Source organism: Saccoglossus kowalevskii, chromosome 3 (genome assembly GCF_978046115.1).
Source record: "Saccoglossus kowalevskii chromosome 3, keSacKowa6.1, whole genome shotgun sequence".
NCBI lineage: Eukaryota > Metazoa > Hemichordata > Enteropneusta > Harrimaniidae > Saccoglossus > Saccoglossus kowalevskii.
In genome coordinates, this window is record NC_140643.1 from 10,011,702 (window position 1) to 10,038,156 (window position 26,455).

The 26,455-nt window shown below is 36.2% G+C and overlaps 1 long non-coding RNA gene across 3 annotated transcripts; it reads right to left on the reverse strand.

Moving 5' to 3' along the window:
- Positions 1–2,027: 2,027 nt before the first annotated feature.
- LOC146747466 (uncharacterized) lies at positions 2,028–26,094 on the reverse strand. Of its 3 annotated transcripts, none has more exons than XR_014928939.1 (3): positions 26,073–26,094; positions 22,769–22,844; positions 2,028–2,141 (listed from the first exon to the last, which is right to left on the reverse strand). It is a non-coding gene; the product is annotated as an uncharacterized LOC146747466 (long non-coding RNA). The 3 variants fall into 3 exon arrangements; XR_014928937.1 differs by lacking the exon at positions 2,028–2,141 and adding an exon at positions 12,864–13,121; XR_014928938.1 differs by lacking the exons at positions 22,769–22,844; positions 26,073–26,094 and adding an exon at positions 4,907–4,989.
- Positions 26,095–26,455: the final 361 nt, after the last annotated feature.

Genomic DNA, 26,455 nt, shown 5'->3' on the forward strand with positions numbered 1-26,455 from the left:
CCCTCTAGTGTCAAGCAATTCATGACAGACTAAACTAACTCCTAAAAATCAGAAAAATATTTTTCTCAAATATGACTTAAATATCTGGCAAAACAGTCAGTTTATCAGATAAGTAATCAAAGCTCTATAGCAAAATGATACTGAATTATGCTAAATTATCTGCATATTTGGAGATGATTGCAATTTAAAATTTCATTTTATTAAAAATTTATAATAGCAACAGTGATTTCCTAAAACTCTCCATATAGCTTGGTTAGTTTACCCTAAATCAAATAAGCTTTAAAAAATAGGGGGTCACGGATCTTGATTTTAAGATATTTACTTAAATCACATGAATCCTAATAATGGCAGTCTAGTGGTTTCCATAGCAACAAGTAACTGGTAGTTATGGGGGGGGGATGTAGAAACTAAATTGACGAGATGTAAATTTTGTGTTGCCATGGCAACCATAAGTTAAGAATGTGTCAAATTGTTTAATGCCATGTAAATATTAAAGGTGACAATACACATATTTTAGTTGAGGTGACAGGGAGAAGGGCAGTTTAATACCACGAAGAGAAGGTGCATCAGGCCTGGCAACTTCCCTAGTTATGTGATCACTTTTGATCAATCTAGGGTGGGGCGTTTTATTTACCTTGCATATCCAGTGTGTTATGTGATCAAATTATGACCAATCCGGGGTAGGGGCCATTTTTATTTACTCCTATCACACAGAAGAATGAAGATGGCAAGTAATGGAAAAGTTACATAATACAAAAATTAATTTTATTTTCTGAGTAAACATAAATGCATGTACATATACATTTTAGTTTATTTCTATTAGAGATACGATTCTGGTATACTAGTAAACAATAAATGTGTAATACATGTATATTATAAGATCATTCTGCTCAATATACACAAATAAAATACAATATATATATCCCTGAAAGGTATTACATAGTGTACATTTGCAGTGTCAAATCACAGTGCATTAATAGGACAGTCACCAAAAATTACTTTTGATCAGCTTGAGTCAAAATATGTAGCAACAGAGTTTATGATCCTATTTGATCTTGTTACTCTAGCCATTATGTAATTCTGTGAAAAGTGAACGTATACCATCAGCACCTCTCGTCAGCCATGGATTTTGAGATTGTACCAGACTATCATAGGATTGAATGTTGACAGGTTAAACTTTTTCCTGTCCTGGAAGTGAATGACCTGAAGAATATTGTCTATTGTGAAAGAGTGAAACAGTTCTTGCAGTGCTATGACATTCTGTGCATTATGTGCCTCATAGGTTTTGTAAAGAATATCATGAACAAGATATTCCCGTTTATAGGATGATCTGCCAGAATATGCACGTTTAAAATGAGGAACCATGTCTAGAAATCCTGCACAACAGGTCTGAAACTCTTCAATTAAGTTACAGCGTTGTAAAGACCTAATAATTAAACGACTGTCAAATAAATACTCATTATGACTAACTAAAACAACATTTTGAAATTTTTGTTGCCAATTCTGCACCAAAAGACATGGATTTTGAAGGGAATGTGTATGCATTGAAGCAATTGTCTCCATGCACAGCTGCTATCTGCACAATATCTGCTTGTATATCTAAAATAAGAAAAAAAAATAGAAATTAGCGGTAGGTAAATAAATGTACACGTTAGAAAAGATGCAATGAGTACAAACAATATCTGTATTTGAAATTGTCCACACAGGGACACACCCAGACAGACACATGTAGACAGATACACCAAACTCATTACCTCCCATGTGAGCTAAAAATCATTAATTTTTAGTGAATCTGATTCACAAACAATTCAGTGCATGCATGCCTAGGTTTATCAACTTATATTGTAAGATAAGTAATAGTCTCCAGATCAAAAACAACAAAGTTAACTGATGTATCAGTGAATGGTGTACGACTAGGTGGTATGACAGGATCTGGAATTTCATTGATATCTAGAGTTACAGAACTGAATGTAACATTGCTTTCGTAGCTATCACCTTCTCAAACTTCATGGGCATTACACTTATACTTTCCTTTTTTTTTAAGTTCGATGAGTCTTTGTTTGAATTCTTTCTATTTTATCTAACTTGAGGCCCTGTGTCACAGTTGGGCGTCCTGGAGATAGGTCTATGCTTTTGTTAACCTGTGAATGGTATAATAAAATAACATTAGAACATAAATATATTAGTTGTTATTGAGTGAAAAGAAAAGTTGGTTTATTGACCAATTTTAAGTGTTGTTTCCATGGTAACCAGCTATAATTGGTCGGATGGTGCTTACTCGATTGATTAATGGAGTTCTTGTAACAGTATCATTGTAAGTATTATGAGGGGGGGCAAGGGTTATTTTCGTTCAACGTAATTGCAATATTTTTTTGTTCGTACAACGTAAAGAGAAAAAATAAATTCTGTAATCACAGGCTAGACGTACAACGTAATCAATCAAATATTTTTTTCGTACACTGTCAAAATGTGTCATTTTTCTCGGTACGTACAAGAATTTACATCCAAATAAAAAAAATCTAGGGAAATTACATTTCAGAAACTGTAAAACGACTAGATGACACGATTCACTACAAAATTGAATGTCCAAGACGTAAAAAGCCCTCTAACCAAATGAAGAGCATTACTAGGGTAATATGCGCATGCGTCTCTATACACGGCGCAGTAATGGCGGAGCATTTGAGTCTGAGAGCTCTTTGGACCATTCAATGTTCGATTTTTTATCACTGTAAACTGTAAAAACGTCTTTTTTTTTCTTTGTAAAAAGCTCTTTTTATTTTCCGTAATACCGTACCAGCTACCCCCTTGCCCCCCCTCTATTATTAATAAGACATTGGTCATGTTTGATATTTTGATGAGTGAACAGTTCATCACAATAGTAAAGGATAAATGAAAAGTAGGAATATATGCAAATATTGATTTTGTTTTTACCAAAATACATAACATTTAATTGTTTCAAATCTGGTTCATGCATTTTATATTTTTTCTTGGTTTCAAAAATATGATATTAATGACCATCCTTAATAGTTCAAATTGATTAAAGGAACAATTGTATTTGGCAATATTAAGAACATTTATTTAGTTATTGTTAAACACTAAATTTAATTTCACCAAATTTCACCAAATGCATGTGGCACAATATTTAATATCGCTGAACTGAGACCTTCCGGATTTCCCTCATTCTGTGCACAAACATAGTTGAAACACTTCTTCAAATAGCTAATGACAGATACAGTAAGATGTTTGTGTTTGTTTCTAAGAGCATACAAGCCATTTCCTCATGTCTTTTTAACATGAATCTTGTCACTTCGCTTCACTATTTTATGGTTAAACTGATGTCTAGCATGTGCTATAGTGGTGCTATCATCATCGCCTACAAGAGTGCCTACTACCATGCTAGCTTTCATTGCCCTTGCACTGCCTGTCCAGCTGTTTCTACAATCATGTGACTTAGCCTTAACTCATTTGCATATTGACATGTACTGCAGCTCTTACTTCGTACTGCATATCCTATGCACTTTCCGATCCGTGGTACATCGTGGCCATTTCACAATGTAATCTCATTCTTACAATTAATTAAATACAAATTTAGTATATTAGTCTTATTTTTGACTCGTTAACATAACTCTGTACTATGGTATTGGTGATATATGAATTGGGTGCCATAGGATGGTACTTGATGGCCAACCAACCTAATCCAATATGTAGTTTGCATTGTACGAGTGCAAAATAAGTTATTAGGAAATTGGGATATTAGAATATTAGTACCAGCTGTTTTATACGCATGCGCATTGGCCGATCCTGACAAATCTCGTCATCTGTTTTGGGGCGTGTCTAATGGTGTGAAATTGCTTCAGCCATTGGGTAACGGAATTAACTGGTGTCGGTGTGAAAACCGCTGTAAAGTGGCGGTAAAATGAATTTGCGCGGTTTTTGCTCTGCCATTTTTTGAATGAGTTGGAGCAGCAATGGAAGCCGATCATTTAATTGATACAAATCTTGTCCAGAATATGATTTTAAATGGGCTTCGGTACCGAAAAAGAGTGTCGAGCGGCCAACATAGTAAACCAAACTTAGAACTCGCGATACTGGTGCAGACGACTATTCGAACAACCATGAAAAATAAATGGCGGGATTTTGGTGTTGCACATTTAGCACAGAAATAAAAGAGACTCCCACAGTTGGACAACTAATCATTTTATTATTGGTCACGATGTACCACAGATCATCTACACCCCCTTTGTAAACACCACATACACGATGTGCCACCATCCAATGGCGGAATGAGAGGCTTCTTTTGAGCACAATCAGCGTCAACTTTATGAGAAAAACACGACGCACTTACGAAGCCTGGTGGCGCCCTACTATTTCATCAATAACCAAATATACTATTATCCTGTTCCCGAATTGGACATTTGTTTATTTGGACTAATTTCCAACTCTACGCCAGGTCCTTAGTAATTAATGATTCCACGTATTTATTTGGCCGTTATTTGACAGACGTAAAATGCCATAATGTTAATCCGCGAAAATTTGAACACTGATACTGATAATGAATTACAAATTTGGCAAAAAATACTAAATTTGCTATTCCATGGAAATAATTGAAATCAAAATATTTGGCAATATATTAAGTTTTGCGTCGCATGCACACGATTGAAATATATAAAATGGGCTTAATATACTAATGTTGTTTTTAGTTAATTGTAAGAACGAGTTTACATCCTGGAATGGCCACGATGTACCACGGATCCTTTCCAGTTTGTTCACCTATCATTGTTGCATGACCTTTCAAATAAATATCAAAAACAATTTTTTTTAAATGTTTGAACTTAAACATATCTACTCCCTGTCCCTACAACAACATCAATTATAAGAAAACATACATGTATTTATTATAAGAAACCTGAAAGACTATTGTAACTTTTTCCACTACCACGTTTTTGCCATGCCCCATCTACTGATGCTGTAATGTTTACAGTTGTTCCTGGAAAACAAAACATGACCAGTGAGATTATAAGTGCACATGTTTTCCAAATATTTACATTTGTCTAACCTGAACAATGTTTCATCATAATATATATAATATTATGATGAAACATATATATATATATATATATATATAATATACTGACCTTCAAGTTCAGAATTGCCATGTTCATCTGGTATTATATGTACAGGGTTTAGTCCTGAATAGTTAAAAAAAATCTTTAAAAAAATATACAATTAAAATTACATGTAATATGGTGTCTTCGAAACCATTTTACCAATATACCAGACAACTGATGCAATAACTTTACCATAGCACTGCTACCGATATTCAAGGCATTCCAGTCCATGTTTGCATAATTACAGATAATCTAAGCTACCATTGCAGACATGCTTGGCATCTTCCATATTATTGAAAACCATTTTACCAATATACGAGACAACTGCTGCAACGACTTTTCCCATAGAACTACTTCTGATATTCGAGGCATTTCAGTCAATGTTTGCATAATTACAGATAATCTTGGCTACCATTGCAGATATGGTTGGTGTCTTCCACATTATTCGAAACCATTTTACTAATATACCAGACAACTGTTGCAACGACTTTTCCCCATAGAACTGCTTCGGTTATTCCAGTCACTGTTTGCACATTGACAGATAATCTAGGCTACCATTCCAGAAATGCTTGGCATCTTCCATATTATTCAAAACCATTTTACCAATATACCAGATAACTGTTGAAATAACTTTACCATAGCACTGCTTCCGACATTCATCAAGGCATTCCAGTCGATGTTTACCTGGTTACAGATAATCTAGGATACCATTCCAGAATTTCAGACATGGTTGTCATCTTCCATATTATTCTAGACCATTTTACCAATATTCAAGAAAACTGCTGAAATAACGTTACCATTGCACTGCTTCGAACATTCATCAAGGCATTCCAGTTAATGTTTGCATAATTACAGATAATCTGTGCTACCATTCCAGACATGCTTGGCATCTTCCATATTATCCGAAACCATTTTACCAGTATACCAGATAACTGTTGCAATAAGTACCATTGCACTGCTTCCGATATTCAAGGCATTCCAGTCAATGTTTGCATAATTACAGACAATCTTGGCTACCATTGCAGTATTTCAGATATGGTTGGTGTCTTCCATATTTTTCGAAACCATTACCAATATACCAGACAACTGTTGCAATAACTTTACCATTGCAATGCTTCCGATATTCAAGATATTCCAAGTCCATGTTTGCACAATTACTGATAATCCGGGCTAACATTCCAGACATGCTTGGCATCTTCCATATTATTCTAGACCATTTTACCAATATACCAGATAACTGTTGCAATAACGTTATCATCACCATTGCACTGCTTCTGACATTCATCAAGGCATTCCAGTCCATGTTCGCATAATTACAGATAATCTAGGCTACCATTCCAAACATGCTTGGCATCTTTCATGTTATTCGAAAACCATTTTACCAATATACCAAATAACTGTTGAAATAACTACCATTGCACTGCTTCCGATATTCAAGGCATTCCAGTCAATGTTTGCATAATTACAGATAATCTGTGCTACCATTCCAGACATGCTTGGCATTTTCCACGTTATTTAATCAATATTCCAGATAGATGTTGCAATAACTTTACCAAGGCACTTTTTCCCCCACGTTCAAGACATTCCAGTCAATGTTTGCATAATTACAGATAATCTTGGTTACCATTCCAGACATGCTTGGCATCTTCTATATTATTCGAAACCATTTTACCAATATACCAGATAACTGTTGAAATAACTACCATTGCACTGCTTCCGATATTCAAGGCATTCCAGTCAATGTTTGCATAATTACAGATAATCTGTGCTACTGTTCCAAACATGCTTGGCATCTTCCATGTTATTTAATCAATATTCCAGATAGATGTTGCAATAACTTTACCAAGGCACTTTTTCCCCACGTTCAAGGCATTCCAGTCAATGTTTGGATAATTACAGATAATCTTGGCTACCATTGCAGTATTTCAGATATGGTTGGTGTCTTCCACATTATTTGAAACCATTACCAATATACCAGACAACTGTTGCAATAACTATGCCATGTCACTGCTTCCGATATTCAAGACATTCCAGTCCATGTTTGCACAATTACTGATAATCTTGGCTACCATTGCAGACATCTTCCATATTATTTGAAAGCATTTTACAATATACCAGACAACTGTTGCAATCACGTTTTCATATCACTGCTTCCGATATTCGAGGCATTACAGTCAATGTTTGCATAATTACAGATAATCTTGTATAGTATGGTATCCAAATACAGAGCTTGATCTACACCACATATGAAAGAGGTGCTGTACACGAAGAGGAAATAAATGACTTGCCGACTAGAAGACCGTTTGATGGATTGAGGGATTGAGCATACCCTCAGACATAACTTTAACAAGGGTTGGCCGTATGGAGAGTTGCTAGTGGCTGCATGAGTAGCAAAAGACTATCTTAATGGTAGGAAACTAGCATCAACAGCAACGTGAACTGAAGCGCCAGAAGCTCAACCAGTGCTGCAGCCTTAAACGCCTTTGGATTCTGATATTCAAAGCCTTCAAATACTGACATGCAGTTGGCAACTTTGGTGAGGGCTCTGAAGTTGATGGAACAGATTGAAGAAAAGGTTAAAGCACTAAAATTAGTTAGTGAGCAAAGTCAGAGAAAAATGGACCAGTTGACTGGTAGAATAAAAAACTTGGAGGAAAAGGTAAGTGACCAGATTACATATCAGTCGTTGATGCCACCCAGTGCCGATTTTGGAAGTCATGTCCTTGAATGCAGATGGACGTCATAATATAACCTAGTGATAGTTAGTGTGAGGATGGTGAATAGGCGATCCTACATTTGAAACACCACAGCAATCAGACGCATAGTACAGAGAAACCTGGAACGCTCTATCGTTAGTGGTGGTCTGCAATTTGATACGACTGATTCCCCAGTGAGTGACGATCAGCTACGGCAAGCAAAGGAAATGTTCGACCGAAATGACAAGACATTTTCAAAAGATGGTGATCTCGGCAGGTTTGATAAAGTGAAACATCGGATCAACCTTCCAAAAACCAACCATTTTGGCGATCACACTGGCAAATATCACCGCACTACACGAAAAAAAAATCACACTGCAATTAAAATGCAAGCTTGATGGCGAAGGTCGGCAAAAAGAACAGAACTACTCACATCTGTGTTGACTACCGAAAGTTGTAAAGTGCTACCGTTGGTGACACATGTACCTTGCCTAGTGTCAAAGAAAGTGCACATTGACTTATTGAAAGGGGCAAAATGGTTATCTGTGGATATAAAGAACAGATACCACCAGATAGAAATGGAAGATGAAGACATTCCAAAGACCACTTTTATGACACCTTTCGGATTCTTTGAATACAATACCTGTCCATTCAGGCTGAAAAATGCCAGAGCGACATGTTAGAGGGTATTCGAGCAATACTTGGGAGATCTCAACAAAGATATTTTTAGCATATTTAAAAAGAATCTTCAAGTGACAACAAAAATACAACTTGAAGGTCGAACACACGAAGTGCCAGTTCTTTCGCGATCGAGTCAATTACCTGGGACACAGTATCAAATGAGGGAGTGCATACTGATCAAGAGAAAACCAGAGCATTAAAGACTTGGCCGGTGCCCACTGATATGCACATAGCCATTTGTATATAGATATATCATCGGCTTTGCAAATTAATATCGTAGGTTCATGACAGATTATTCAACAATTGCTTGCCCACTCCATGAACTGGCTGCAGTTCAATCATTCAAACGTAAATATTGTAGCACCACACGTAGAAAGTAGGTATGGACAGATCAGTGTTAAGACGCTTTCGAAACCATGGTAGAAAAATTGACGACGCCACCAGTACTCTTGTATGCTGATTGTTTGACCGTTTGAACACCATACATATGTAGTATACACCCGGCATAGGTGCAGCATTATATCAGACACAGGATATCAATGGTGAAAGTTCTCAGACCTGTGGTGTATGCCAGTCGCCGTTCATCAAAAAGTGAAGTTAATTACCCGGATTACAAATTAGAATTCTTCGCTTTGAAATGGTCTGCGACTGAGAAGATTCATGAGTACTTGTATGGAGTCCATACAGAAGTGCTTATGGACAACAACCCTTTGACTTGTGTAGCCACAACTGCAAAGTTGGATGCTGCCGGACACAAGTGGTGGGCTGCACTGAGTATGTACGACTTGGCAATTCGTTATTGACCAAGCAAACTTGATGGTGACGCCAATGGACTGTTACGCAGACCTGCATCTGTCTACCTCGACGATTCACCAAGTAGGTTTAATGACACGATACGAGTAAGCCCTGAAGAAGTGATAGCCCTTGGTCAACAGCATAGAACACCCCGTGGATCATGGCTACATCTTCACCTGCAGACTCGTATAATTTTTAAATGCATGTCGCTTGGTTAAGAATTTTTTTTTAATAAATCCACATAGGTGCAATAGGGTTTCCTATACTGGTATAGCTTCACACAGGAGTACTTTCAGTAGCTTTAAGGTGTGCTCTGTTTGCATTTGCGGTGCTGGGTTATATTGGGACGTTGAATGGTTTTGGGATACAGTATTGTTTTTTTGGGGGTGAGATTGGGTGAATTTCAGGGATGGTCGGTTTATGGAACACAAAATGGGTTGCATTGGGTGTGGTAATTGCATTTGGAGATTGTGGTATGGTCGGGTAATTGGACAGGGACATATTTTCATTAATTTTATGTTTTGCCTCCCTTATACAGAGTACACAGGTTTGTCATAATGTAATTATGTGACAGGTACCTAGCATTAAAACATTAATTATTCCAAAATCAGGACTGATCGTATATTTTATAAACAAGGCATCTGAGAAGTTGTTAATGTTATTATTGTCTGAAGACAAATGAATTGAAACCTCTTGCAGCCTTTCTTTTTCATTCCCTTGAATATGCAAAATATACTAATGGTTCAACCATTCTTCCCCTTTATATTATTACATAGTACAGTGCAAAATAATATTCAGCTGGCTTTAAGCATGCTTTTCAGAAACATCGAATTGTGCATAGTAATGTGTCTTATTATGTCGAATTTAATATGACGTGTGCTGGTGTATATTACATAGGTTATATAGTGCAGTTCGAGTGCAACCTAAAACCTAGCTAGATTTAGGCAGGACTCCAAACCATCATCTGAACTTTGTAGAATGGTACACCAATGTGCGTCTCATTTTCGCACCTTTATGATATGATACAATTAAAATTATCTGTTTTGTTGGAGTAGCAAACGAGCTGAGAGCCAGTTGTATTTAAAGTTTCACTCACAATTTACTGTATATTAGACATTTCCTATCAACCACACAAGTTAGTAAATTGTATGAAGAACAAAAGGACACCTCAGACTTCATTTTTTAGATGACTAAATTATCCATTTATTTATTTTGTATTTTCTATTTATTTATTTGTATTTGTTTTATAAGTATTTTGAATGCTTTGAATTATAAATGTGTACTAAAGTAATAAAAAACATTTTGACTTGTAATTTGGTGTGCTTTAACACAGTCTGTAAACTTTGTGATTAATTGTGCAAATTCAGAGTTTGAAATATAAACAGCTTCCTATTGGGTTGTCATTGTATCCTGTGAATGTTGTGAATTATAGTTCAATCTGATTGTTATTACACTGAACCGAAAGATATATAAAGCACTCATAGAATAATAAACTTATAGAACTTTTGAAATTGTAACTGAAGCAAAGGCCAAGTTTTTAAAGTGTTACAAACTAGATTATACGCGAGATTACTCAACATTACAGTTGGATCATAATTAATATGGCACCTGCTTAAATATGAATACTCTATTTTATATTGATATTGTATAAATAATGACAACTTTAGACAAGCTTTGCCGTCACGTGACAAGTTTATCATAGAAGTAGCTAATCGATTACAATATCTTTATCATGGGACATTGATAGTTCAAACGCACATATGGCAAAATGTATCATTTTGTTAGACGATAATCCCACCAACAAAATATTGCAAGCACAAATAATTGTAACATTAAGAATTTAGTGTAAAATTAGTTCACTAATTTAATCCATTTTCGAAATGAAGATACTGTACTTACAGTGTGCAAGTTTTAATGTAGATGAGTGCAGTTCAGTGATTAAACGAGGTGTGAATGTCAGTGATGCATGGTTTTAACACAAAAAATATTAACAAAAATGGATCATACAATACTTTAATTACTGGGATATTTAAAGATTTATAAACTTGTCATGAAGATGATATACTACCAATGAGTTAAACTGTCCAATTTATATAGTGTCAATGGCAATAATTGCTTAGCAACAATCTTGCTGCAGATACCAAATCCTATGGAAATGACAGTCTGCTTAGTCGTGCATCTAATCCTAAACCAGTTATTAGATGTATAACCAAATAATGATAAAAAAATCGGCCACTGTCAGAGATGAGGCAGTGTATGGTGGTTTGATCTGATACACTAATCCAAACCATTTTAAGGGATTGATATGGTCCATCAGTACTAGACTGGAGCATTGCCACTGCAAAGTACATGACCTAGAAAGGTTCTTTCACACAAGCCCAATGCATGTACACAGCACTTTCAGCCGCATTGGTGCACGCACAGTTATAATTAACAATGCTGTTGAGTCGTACAATAGAAGCCTGTCCCACAAAACCACTCTCCATTTTGCGTGGTCAAATAATCTTCTGAATTATGATTAATGCATCACCAGGCAGTGATTGGCATGTAATCAAACATATTACTAATTCCAACATTTCCTTGTAAGACGGTGAAAGGCTTGTTCATAAAGAATCAAATTTGTAAATGGTTTCTAAACGCATGTGGTAACTCAGTATTATCATGTGTACCCATGACCTGATGCAATCTTGTCAAGGAAAAACATCAGTCTTTGTTAATGCCGAGTGCGTACTGTTGGTTAAGAATCAATATTTGTTAAAATACGCATTCACTTGGCCTGGTTCTGGAAATCATTGTTATTATGACTGTAAATTTTATGTAAACAAAGTATCAGTGAATATAGAATAGGCTCCTTGAAGTAGATTCAATAGGATGACTCGTACTGTGAATAGAAGCCGAAATCAATCAACACTTGTAGAACTATCAAGAAAGTTAAGTGTCATTTCTGATATTTTAAATATATATTTAATTGCAATGACAATGATACTCCTTTATTTTTTCACAGAAAGGCAAATCCGACTCAAAACCAGCATTTGAGTTTTTACAAGTTAGCCAATCACACGAAAGTTTTACACATAATACAATTGATTAATCGTCACTATATCAGAAAAACCACTATCATAGTGTCAACGTCAGTTTATATTTATGGGTACTAATGGTCTTGCAATAACATTCCACGGTTGACATTAATATACATCATTAGTTCTGAAATCTGGCCATATACCCTCCAAGATGCCGCATAAGCTTAAAATTTACAAGCTCGTGAGAACATGTCGACAGATCTCAGCCAGTCCTGCCATCTGGCCTCACCAATCAGCAGTTATCAGTAAATGTCATGGCAACCACCAATAAGCAGAAATATAAATCATGACAGTATCGTGATTTGCAGTCGTGATTGCTAGAAGAAAACTGTTTAGTTTTTTTTTTTAATATTGATGAATACAATTTTGAAGAATTTCAATATTCTTCTCAGAAAATCACTGAATTTAGAGCATACAAAATGTGTTATATTAAGATAGCAATTCAAACGACCATAGTCGATGTTATAACGAGAGTATTTGACCTTAACCTTCACAAACATGCGTTTCCAACTTGAACTTATTTTATTAATATTAAGGTTAAGTTCAAAAATGTGGATCGTGTTTTAACACATAAACTACGGTCGAATGGCAGAATGGATGGCTGCGTTGATGCCTACGTTTCCACCGCCGCCGCCACCGCCACCGCCGCCTTCTTATTTCAGGCATTCAGCAGCAACATACTCTGGTCCCAATATATTGTCACTTGTTAAATTGACAAAGTCCTCATACTTTTTCCAACATTTCGGTAAATAATGTTGTCTCTGTAGCAAAAATCAAAACAAAGTTTATACATATACATAGATGTGAATCAAGAAGGCTCCTGTTAAAAATTATGTCATACCATATGCTAATTTTACGTTAATAGAAAAGTATGCTTGCGTTCACATAGATTTATCACGGGGTAAAACTTCTTGTACTCTCGGGTGTTCTCCACACTTGTCAGGGGGGAAACTCGTCTCGTCTCTCTATCTCGTCCCCTTGAGGTACGGGATCGGGAAAGTCACTTTAACTTTACAGTCAAATAAGACACACACAACGAAATACGTTTCAGCTCTCGTCCTAGTCGGTCAATCGAGCACTCTATAAGACACAGCGCCCTGGGGAAAAATCCCCAAGACTATCACAAGGCTGACCCAAGACTCTCTTAGACTGCGTCAACACTCGCCCCAAGGCTCTCCAGGACTGCCTCTCGACTGCCCAGGACTGCACTCTCCCTCTACTGCGTCTATCGTGCTGTGCTCCCCAAGACCAACTCAAACTCTCTTTATTCATTTTCACAACTCTAACCAATTACAAAGCAGTAAAAAGACTCTAGGGCGTAACCTTCAATCATAAAGCCAATCACACTAAGTACTGAATACGTCATATCTTTTGATTAATCGTTCACTACATTAATAACTACGAATACCAACTGTCAGAATTAATAGTCAGAATAGCGACGGTTATCTCGTAATTAGTTCCAAATCACTGAGCCAAGTTCCGTCCAAAACTTCAAATAGGCCTAAACGATGACAGACATAACACAGCAATTCGCTAATAATCAGTTAATTAAGTCGACCAACAGATACGCGAATACAAATTCATGACAGATTGACGAATAAAAAAAATGATCAACGCAAAATGTGCATTGAAACAAAAGAAGTATTAGTGTTTCCCAATCGGGTGTTGAGGGACTGTGTCCAGAGCAATCTTAAACACTGATAATATACATTTTGGAAAGACAGAAAAAAATTTTGACACCGCAGATGCCACACAGCCGAGCTAACCCTTCGTCTCTTCTTTGGTAATACAAATGAATAAACAGGGTAGTAGTTTTAATTTGATATTTCTTATATTATGACTAATTTATTATGGGTATGACTATTTTGAAGAAACGGACCTACCGGTAAGAGCAATGGAAAATCGACTGGACAGAACAGACGTTTTTTTTTTATTTCTCTATATCAAAATATGGTGCACCAATATAAGTCTATTATATTACATGTATCAATGTTTAATATTAATTATATATGAAACCACAGCAAAGCAAGCATAGACAAGAGAATGAATCGAGATTGTGCAAGATCAAGTACGGAATTCACACGAAAGACTCGTGTTCAGTGGATAATTTGAGTTGAGAAGTGGCAATACCTATTTGCTGGTGCAACGAGTCGAATTGTACACTATAGTAGAAATTCTCAGTATAATTTGTGTTTGTCTATTTGGTACACGAATACAAATACGTATAGATGACAGTATACTTGTTGGTTGGCGAGATGGACAGCGTCTGGTTCTTTGTCAGAATGTCCATTATACACACACGCACACGCACATAGAGCTGACAGCGTAACCGTTGACTAATGAACATTCATTCTGTAGTATTTATTGATTGCAGTATATGTAGAGATGATGCAGTTTATATTGGAACATGTCTGAAGATATGATAGTGTACTTGGTGAGATTGACATCGTATGGTTCACTGTAGTCGGAATTTCCGTTATATACACGTTCACATAGAACTGGAATCACAATTGTTGACTGATGAAATGGAACATACAGAAAGAATTCCCAGTATATGTAGAGTTGATGCAATTGTAACATCTGCATGGTGAACTGTTACGATAATGTCATCAGTACATTACAGCAACTTTCATAGAGACAACTCCATAATTGCATTTTCAATAAGATTATCCATATTCCGTTGCTTTTAAGCTTGCAAAATTAAATCAATGTCCAATTTACACATTATGTTGATGATTCAGCTCATGTCTTGAATAATGACATGGCGTTAATTTGTTCAAAATACACATTTACAATACTTGCTTTGTTGTGTTCAGTCTTATTTATGGGACACTAAGAATCGTGCAATTGAATCTACACATTCGTACGCCTGCAATTTAATGGTGAAAGTAATATAATTGATAAACTACAATTTTATACAATTCTTGTATACTTTCCTTCTTTCTTTTAAATACTGCGTATATCGTTATTTTATATATTAAATGTATATATATATTATTTTTTATATATAATCTATTCAGCTGATTCGTTAAATTTGATTTTACGGAAAAGACAAAAAGGTAGTTTAGCTAAAAGGTAGAAGCTTTAGAAACGTGATACAAGTTGCTTTTACTTTACTTCTTTTACTTCCTAATGTGTCGTATTCATTATTTCTTCAATGGAAGGTAATTAAGTTTTTTCATAAAATTCAACCAGTAATCAATTAAATAGGATGCATTAAGCATAATTAAATACAAAAAGTAAAACAAATGGAGAGTATTTTATAGGAATGTGATATACGTAGAAATAAGAATGTAACATTTTGCCATTGTAATAGAAATGTTGCATGTATATATTCCATGAACGTAATGTACATTTAAATTTTCTTCATTTTATAAAAATGTTAAGTGGCAATTTGATAAGTTTGAACGAAACAATTGGTTTCACAAATTTCAATCAAAACAGTTTGCAAGATGAATTTGCACATAAAAAAGCATTCATCCAAAAAAACAAACTTCAAACTGAGCATGAACTACACGTGCGTAGTCGTACATGACCCAGCACTTGCTACAAAGAAAGTTCATGACTGCTGATTAATTCACATCATTAGACCAAAAAAGACCAATAGACAAACAATTGTCCAACCAAAAGTTCAAAAAAGAGAAAACAATAGTTGGATTGTTAAATATTCATGTATAATAAAAGTAGTATTGTTATTCAAATAGGGAGGCGGCCATGATCAAGGTGATACTGTAAAACGCGTTGAAAAAGCGACATGCAATTTCAGCGAATTGTGGTAAAATGATGTAATAGCGAAATGTTGATTTAGCGAATCTCTCTTGTCATTGTTGATATCCTGTTTTCACAATGCTTGTCTGTCGCGTGCCGAAGCATATGCAGTTATCTCGTCCATAAAAACAAAGAAAAACTGTAAGTGTAATTAGGAAGCGCCCAGATTTTTATGTTCCGGATTACTGTATACAAATCCCGAACCCTTGGCCATATTGAATTTATAATAATGTGATAGGTAAATTTGATGTTTAAAAAACCTTTCACTTAGGTAACCGGGATTCGGTCGTTTTCCACGCTAGACTCACAAAAAACACACATAAGCTCCATTCATGTTCCAAACGATTCTCTCCCAAGTCCCTGGTTTTCACCCGAGACAGCATTAAATCACTTTATTTCTTGTCACTCCTTCACCAATTACAATCAGTATAAGAGACTCCAAGGGCTTGCCTTCAAACAAACAACCAATCACATGAAAGTTTTGCACATCATAATCAATTGATTAATCGTCAAGCTATTTAGAAACCCACTACTATATGTCAACACTAACTAATATTTATGGGGTAATAGTCTTGCAATAACATTCCACAAAGATACCACATTAGTTAGAATCGCAAACAAGATTGGTTTAGGATTACAGCTACTGTACTGTAATCTTTTAAAACTGCAGACTCATAAGATGTCTTTAGCTAATTTCGACTAGCTCGCCATCTGGCCTTGTCATTAACCTTTATCAGTAGATGCCATGGCAACCACCGTTAGGCTGAAATATAAATCATGACAATAAAGTCATTAGGTGACATCTTGAATTAGCGAATCAGTTCACTAAAAGAACATGCTCTCGAAAAAAACACGTTTTACAGTATTAACCAAATGCACGTTTAATAATCAGGCTTGTAAAAGTGTTTCATTCTCTAATTCTGATATGAAGCTTGTAATACTGAATATTTCTTGTATTCTTGTCCTGGATTCTACTAAAATATATCGTGTTTAGAATTCCCATGGTTTTATCAGGGGTAAAATCTCTTTTCCACGGGGTTCTCCACACTGTCAGGGGGAAACTCGTCTCGTCTCTATCTCGTCCCCTTGAGGTACGGGATCGGGAAAGTCACTTTAACTTTACAGTCAAATAAGGCACACACAACGAAATACGTTTCAGCTCTCGTCTTAGTCGATCTTTTGGAGCACTCTATAAGACACAGCGCCCTGGGGAAAAGTCCCCAAGTCTCTCACAAGGCTGAACCGCCTCAAGGCTCTCGACTCGACTCGACTCGACTCTCGACTCTCGACTCTCGACTCTCGACTCTCGACTCTCGACTCTCGACTCTCGACTCTCGACTCTCGACTCTCGACTCGACTGGACTCGACTGGACTCGACTGGACTCGACTGGACTCGACTGGACTCGACTGCCCAAGGCTGCGTCTGTCGTGGAGTATTCGCCAAGACCAACTCAAACTCTCTTTATTCATTTTCAAAACTCTAACCAATTACAAAGCAGTAAAAAGACTCTAGGGCGTAACCTTCAATCATAAAGCCAACCACACTAAGTACTGAATACGTCATATCTTTTGATTAATCGTTCACTACATTAATAACTATGGATGTCAGAATAGCGACGGTATCTTGTAATTAGTTCCAAATCACTGAGCCAAGTTCCGTCCAAAACTTCAAATAGACCTAAACGATGACAGACATAACACAGCAATTCAGCTAATAATCAACTAATTAAGTTGGTTAACAGATACGCAAAAACAAATTCATGATAGTTTTATGAGTCAATTTGCTCCATGCTTCCAACGCAACTATCACATGTGCAATAATTTAACTTAAGTAGCACATCATCAGGTTCAAATTGTATTCAGTGCCCAAGGAATACAATAGGTAGGTAGGTAGGTAGTAAATTTCATGAAAATAACGTGCCGTCAAACTTTGGAGAGATTTCGCATATAAAAATCTGTATGTCAGGTATAATATAGTTCCGTTTAACATTTTAGATTCCAAAATTAAATACTAGTTACAAAGATTTCATAAATTTAACAGGACGTACTCGTAAATTAGATACATAGACCAATACAAATATTTTAAAACTAAGAGATTCAAGAGATTGTGTGGCGGGTTAAAATGCTGCTTTGGTCATAACTAGGTATAGTCTAATACAGTGTGCCGGTAGTTTGCATATTTTTGAATCATTTATAAATATTCTGTATTTATTACCTAGAAGCCCCTAACAGATAAGGTTGTAATAGTTATGCTATTTCTGTACATCTTGCAGCCATATTCGCCGACAGATTTACCAGCCAGTTGGACAACAGAGGCAAGTTGCCGAGTATCGTCGGTTGATTCTGTTGGATCTCCTGTTGCTTCCGGTGGATCTCCAGCCATATCTGGCGGATCCCAAGCTGATCTGCCGGATTTACCATTCGATCAACCGGGATTCACCAGGCGATCCACCTGGATCACCACCCGATCCACTGTACATAGATGACAATGATGGGGCAGCAGGTAATATATGGTTACATTAACATTGCTAGTATCAAACCATTATGTGTATTCTAATGTTGCCATTTTATTCAATTCATGTTCATACGTTATTTGCTTATTTGATTAAAATGGACACTGTCGTAATACATTCGATCGATAATACGGTCTATGTTCACACATTTCAGGTCTTTAATGGGGGGAAAGAAGAAGTTGATTTTGGTTTTTCAATAACTGCTACATGTGCGCTTCTCAAACATTAATGCATTTGATCAATAAATGCTAAATTTTCAATTCAATTTGAACAAAATGTCAAAGGTATCATAACCTATAGTTCTGGTGATACACTGTTATGTTGTATTTTCAGTAGCATTCTTTATGGAAATACAGCAGCAGGATAACACCGCATGACTTGTGGAAGTATCTTTCATACTCCACAAACTAAAACAGTATCTTTTATCCGTCACTGAAATACGCGTGTCCTCAATACTGAATAGCAGAACACTACCCGAATCATGATTTAAAATATCAATTATTGTAAATAAATTTAGCAAAATAACAGGAGCATGCGCAATCATGTCTATTTAACGCCTTAGCTAGTTTTTCCTACAAAGAAGTTGGAGACATACAAAGTTTATTTTTTATGGAGTGACTTTCATGGCATGGAATGTGAATATCAAATTGATAGTATGCATTTCACTTGAGATTTATATACATACGTGCTCATTTGGTACAAACTATTTTAACATGTCTCGACGTTGAGGTGTATAACCTAAATTGTTTACTGTTATGGTTTGCAAACAAATTTAATACTTATGTGCGAAAAATAGTAATAATGTAATTCATTACTGTTTTTTAGGTCCCAGATGCCCAACGGCTGGGTGTGATGGCACTGGACACAGAACAGGCAAATTTAAACACCATACTATAAGTGGCTGCCCAAGAGTTGCACGGCCACCAAGAAGGCCTCGACGAATGCTTGATATATTGGTCCCACCCACAAAATGTTTACTCGTTCTCTATGAACAAGTAAATCCAGTGACAATACAATATGGTTTGCTCATTTTCTTCATTTATTTAAGAATTTTGTAATCTAACTGGTGTTTTACCTCAAAGCCATTTATTAATCATATTGTCAGGCCTTACTATGTCGGCACAGGTAAGAATATTAATGATTACCACATAGTAAACATTGATAATGATGCACACAATTTTAGATAATACATAATTATATTATATAAAGGTCAATTTTTATTGCCTTTGACAATTTCGTCTGAAAGAGTAAACGCTTTATGTTTGACATCAAACTAATGCATGTGGAAATCCATTCATGTATGCTCAAAGTGTGGGTGCAAAGTGAAAGCACTCATTTGTGAAATACAATGGAACGTCTTGTAGCAAAGTTTGAATTTAATTAATACACGTCTGAAAAATAACTTGAAACTATGGATCAATTTCAAATTATTTAAAATCACAAAATTTGAACTTAGCAACAATGTTTCAGGCATGTTTGACAGATTTTATTCTAACTTGGCATGAACATCACGTATGCGTTACTGTTGCACGTTAGTATTAAAGATTCTGCTTTAAAATGACCACTGGTGACCATGGTTAACAATTATATTCATATTCAAATCAGTTTCAACAGGTTATCAAATAGTTGGCTATTATGCTTGGGCTATTTTCATTCAAACTTTGTGTTTATACAAGTCACAATGATATGAATATTTCTAATGATCAGATCCAATGTTATTGTTGGTTCCCCCTGACTTGACTGTTATTTCATTTGTTTATTTTAAACAGGTCATAGAACCAAACACCATCACATGGCCAGCGGGTGTCCACATGTTCACATGCCGAGAAGAAGGCCAAGAAGACCCGCTGGTCGTGATGACCCACAGGAGGCAGCCCAGAATGCGAGTTTCATACATGTATTTTATAGTTCATTCACATGTGATGCAACTAGAAACATTTTCCTGTTTTTGTTATTGATAATGTAGTTGAATACGAGTGACAGACGTGTGACATATGGTGTTTTGTGAGTGATATCTTCATGAAATTTAAAAAATTTAGTTACGATGACGTTTGAATCATTAAAAGTTTCTGTGCGCTTACTAAAATAAGTCAATCATATGTTTATCCCAATTGAGATATTAATAGACGTGTTTAACTTATTCACAGCTTGATGGGCGACGATATCCTTTAAGGAATAGGCGGCCTCCTGCGAGATATAACCCATATTAATCTCAATGGTAAGATGATTATTAGAATTTACCTTCGTCACAATTAAATTTCAAGAGCACTGCCATTATGCATTAATTCACATTCTGCGACAGATACTGACCATTTGTTATTTTTATTACAGGTTCTTGGTTTCCGAAATGGATTTCACGCCAAAACTGTTAGCCAGATAACTTTAATGTTTTTGAATCATACAGTCATAACAATGTTTAAGTATGTTAAATGGTTATTTGGTGAAAAACTTTCCATTTGTATAGGGATATGGAGTCATATTGGTTTTGCTTTGATTTCCGTAAGAATTAAATCCTCAGTGTATGTAGATTGGGAATAATTTGAACTGGTGCCCTTGACTACTTGAGTGGTCATATTGGTTTAAAATCAATAAGATTGTTAGTGCTAAATTGTAAAATCTTTGAAAGCATGGAAAAATGAAAAAAACATTCCCTCATGTACTGAATCATCTTTTCTAGTAATGATATATAGTGCTCTATATGTGCCCCAAATATTTTGTATAATCAAGTTGCATTTTCTGCTGCTTCTGGCATTTCATGGCCAGTCAGTGGCCATATGGTGTCATAGTAACTCCACGTTGTGCTAGTTACATAATAATAAACTGTATAACCAAAGAACAAAACAAATGTTCTGTGTTATGTACGGCACTCGACGTGCTTTTAATAATAGAAGTATAATATTAAAATTATATAATTCTATGCAACATATTGTGGGTCAAAACCACAAGTTGGTGATCCCGGCCTGCTGGGATAAATCTTGGATACTCGCTGGTGCCCTATTATTGAAAATGTAACATCAAATAAGAACAGAAATACATCAGCAAACGCCTACGTGATTCTATGGCATTTGAATCAACTGCCAGTTGACAACTATGGGCATGTAATTTTTGGTACTGACATGTCTTACACATTGTGGTTTTTCAACGGCTAAAGGTCAAGATACACAAATTTATAGTGGGCGAACAGGAGTCGTAGAGCAACTGTTCTGGAGTCTATTTTCGGTCACGAAGCAGAGAAAACAGACAAGGGCAGCTGGGTTATTAAATTCATTCAAAATGTTAAAACACTGAAGTTATTAAAGAAAATTTAACGGGTGCCCTCAATCTCAAAAACAAGAACGTGGCATAAAAAAACAAAGACAATGCTGAGTAAAAAAAAAATCAAAGAAACAAATGGAAATTATAGAATTCATTCAAAAGAAACAAATTTAAATAAAAGAGAAAGTTTTTAGCATGGAATTTGTTTGATCTATCAATTTACCTCTTGCAAATTAAACATCTTAATCCTCTACACTACAAAGTTTTCTTTTTTCTGTGAGATTTCCTAAAATGGCTGTCATTCAGTCATCTTGAATTGTATTAACATAATTGTCCAATATAATGTATGTGTGAAGTTCGGTCTAAGCATGTTGGAGATATGGCTATACAGACCCAAGCATAAACAGACGCACACATGGACTGCGCTTTTGTTGGTAATTATTGGATATACAACCAAATGATTTGAAAACTGATTGATCAGTAAAACTATGTAGATTAGCTAATTAACATGCACAGATTGGTACTAAAATCTAATTAGGCCATGTGATCGTGATATAGCAGCTGTGCTTCAAGTTTCTGCTGATCTGCACTGGCTCGGAAGATGAATTCTGATTGGCTAAAAAAACAAAAGACTTGTGGCGTTGAATGCACGTTCATTCTCAGTAATGTTATGCAAATTAGAAATTCAAACTAGCTAATCATTTGCAACCTTCCGAGCCAGTGCAGATTAGCCCTCAATTTTCATGCCAATCCAGCCTGCGATTTGTCGAGTTAAATTTGGCACACCCTCATGGATGGGCAGGCGGGCAGACAGACAGACAGACAGACAGACACACAGACAGACAGACAGACAGTTATACAAGACTACCTACTTTGATAGTTGTCTTGGTAAGAATCTTAGCAGTATGCCACATGTTCAAGGAATGCTTCATTCTGGATATACATTGCCTGCAAAAAGTAAATAAAGATTAGTTTATTTTCATTAAAACTGAGACAGCAAGTTCCAGTGATGTGATGAGGCCATCATTCAAACCATCTATTAAACAAAGTAGGATTTAAACACAGGTTATATAGAAAAATATAGTTCAAGAAAAGCATTGTGCCTTGAAAGCCATACTATATATTTTTCACAATAATGTTACCAGGTAACATACTATGGCTTGCCAGTTCATTTATTCAGCTTTGACTAGATTGCATTGAATCTGGACAGAATTTAAACTTGCTTATCTCAGCTCCAATTTGTGGATGAGCATCGGTCATAATCAAGCAGCTGGAAGCCACCTAAAACTGACCCCGTCAACCTATGTAAAAGCACATTGATAGGTGCATAACAGATATAAACAATACCCGTGATGGTAGACAATGCAAATAATATTTCGAACAATCAGTTACTCGACAATATACAAAGCAAAAACATCTATTCTCATCTCTACACAAATGCATGTTTGAAACTTCAAAATCATGTCAGTCTACGGTCGGCTCGGGCAGTCGCTAAATTGGCAACGACTGTCCTGTCGGTGTCGAATATTTCGGTGATTGGCAACTGGCTGACTGTAAAATAATAAATAAATGAACAATTGTAATATAATGTAAATAAATGAGACAGCTGGTACTGAAGTTATTGTTTGATTTTTTGCTCTCTAAGCATAAAACAAGTATAAATGCGTTTTGAAACTTCTTTAATCATGTGATTGTTTTTATTATTTAAGATGTTTATTGATGTCCCTGGATACATTTTATGTTTAGTAAAAGGATGGTTCTTTCTTTATCATATGGCACGTGGTCAGGAAATGTTACTCATCTTCGATTTCTCCAAGATCACAAACGGGGGATTTTCTATCAGATATGGATACGTTTTTGTATCTGCCTGATTCGATCTGTAAACGGTGGGCACTTATTCCAAGTTTAGTCATTGCAACACGATATAGTGGATTTTCAATTATTTGGAGGCATTTCTCAAAAGAAAAATCAAGTTTCTATTTCTCTAAGTTCTCAATTTGTTTTTGTGATGCATGCCCTTATCGTCAAAAATACATTCTTTACTTTTTTTCTGGAATTGCGTTTTAAGTTTTTCTGTAATGTCTTCAATAACAGCATTGCCGTATTTAATTTGCCCATCTTTCCAGCTATTACTCAAATTCAAGTTTTCCAAAATCTTTCTCACACCACTTATGACGTTGCGATTTCTGTGTTTACATTGTTTTTGCCTGTACGTACAATAACAAACCGTAGAAGCGCGTTTTGTTGTTTAACTGAACGAATATTATTTAGTGCGTTACAAGAGTTAGGCGTTTAGATACAATCTCTTCTACAGGATGTAGTATCAAAGGACTGAGAAAAATTTCAATTTCACGTCCATATTGCATCTTTAACACACATAAAATGGCCACCAGTCAGCTTTTTAAAATAGCCAAAGTGATGTGCATTAACAAAAAGCTAAGTTTGAAGGAAATCGGTTTAGGCATGCCCGAGAATCTGTTGATATGCTCATGTCAATTTGTAGTGTGTTTTGTTGCTGTCAGTCAAAGGTCACCAAAACAAAATACAAAATTGGCAAACGTGCGTCTCCCACCATGGCTGACCTTTGTGCCAAAATTGATCAAAATTGGTCCAGTCACGTACAAGCAATGATGACGGTTCGGCACATGGACGGGAGGCGGGGGAAAAAACAAGTCCCCGTTTGGGACTTTATCCGGCGGGTTATGGCCGTAGCCCCCCCCCCCACTCCCTATATTTAGGGGGGGCCTATGCTTGTTCCCTCATTTTTTTTGACCCCCTATCTAGGGAAAAGAAGAAAATTTAACCCCCCCCCTTTCACGGGCTTTTCCGATGAATTTCACCCCCTATCTAGGGAACTTTTCAGTCTAGAACTCCTTTTAAACCCCCCTTTTTTGTATATCTCGGGAAGTGTTTTGAAATACACCCCCTATTTTGAGAATCTCGGGAAAACAAGCAAAAAATACCCCCTTTTCTACGATTTTCACGGGAAAATGTTCCCGAGACAGATCGTCAAAAAGTACCCTCTTTCCCGAGAAAATGGGAACGCGCATGCGGCCCCCTATGGATCCTGAGTGGGGGGGGGCGTAGTAGCGTTTTTAATAGTACTACAGCATCATTTGACCATGAAAACTGTTCTGAACTCGGGGTAACAATTTTAACAATAAACTGCACAAAGCATTTTCACCTAATACTTCAAGAATTAACCGGTTAACCGGTTAACCCTTCGATGACTGATTCACTCGAACGTAATTCAACAGTTTATGAACTCGTCGGAGAGGGCGCAATAACCATCGCCGACCATGACAGGCTATGCAAGAATGGGCCGTAGAAGTAGCATTCTACTATCAAGATTCATCAAATGTCAACTAAAAATTTAAAGCCGCAACATTATTACCTACTATGTTTATGAACAAGTAATTTTCAATGCTGAACTAGCATGCATTCAATCTCGTTATTCAAATGTCAAAGCCCATTATTACTGTAAATTCACCATTGAAACTAACATTCGACCACAAACGTCCAGGGCAACAGAAACGTGGGAAAGTACGAGTGTTTAGGAAATTGCGGGGGTCCCAGCATGTAGTTATGAAGCCATTATGTCGTGGGTCAGTCAGTAGTCGCAGTCCGTTTAAAGTCAGTACTTGTATTTTCACGGATTACAATTTAGTTATCTTTGCATTCTACGGCAGGAAGATCATTGCAGTATCAGTACGATAGAAGACATGACATTGATATTTCAATTTGTATACCCTTTACCTGAAATGATTGTTTTTGTAAATCTAAACACGTAGCGCAAGTTACTTGATTTTTGTCGAAACGAAACATCCTTTCCACGTGTATTCTGTAACGTGGATGTTTATCCACCTTTGGGCCGAGCCCCCCCCCTACAATAAAACAATAGTGTGTAATGACGCTACAACTAATTCTGTAGCGACACTGATAACATTGCAGTAAAGTCGGCATTTTGTTAATGCGAACCTGAAGCGAAACTGCAGCAAAAGAAGACAAAGCTGTACTTTTTTAAAGATTTAAGAATGTTTAAAAATGTCACTTATAACTTATATGATTATAACATGCAATTTAGTATCACATTATGTGAAAAGGTGTCACATTAAACACGTTTTGGGTTATATGAAACGATTTTTGAAGAGAGCAGAAAAAGACGTCCATGCTTACCATCATTAGAAATTTGTCTGTGAAGAATGTAAATTTTAAACTCACCAGATTCACATCTGTCTTAACATAGCTGACATATCTGGTCGGTCATTGGCCGACTCCAGGAGTGGCATCCATATTGTAGTAACGAATAAATCCAGGTGATGAATACCGTGAACATTCACAATCACATCGCGAGTTCCTAATTAAGTAGACAATAGTGAGTGTTTATGTTGTTCGTTGTGTCTATCATCACATTCACAGTCACCGATCATAGACCACATTACGTGGCTGTTTCAAGTGCTATGTCATTCGACTGTGACTATATATATTGTATGGCTGTCCTCGTGCGCGGAGATTTCGTCATTCGTAGTTGAAAATTCGTGCGTACACTTTCTGTGCAC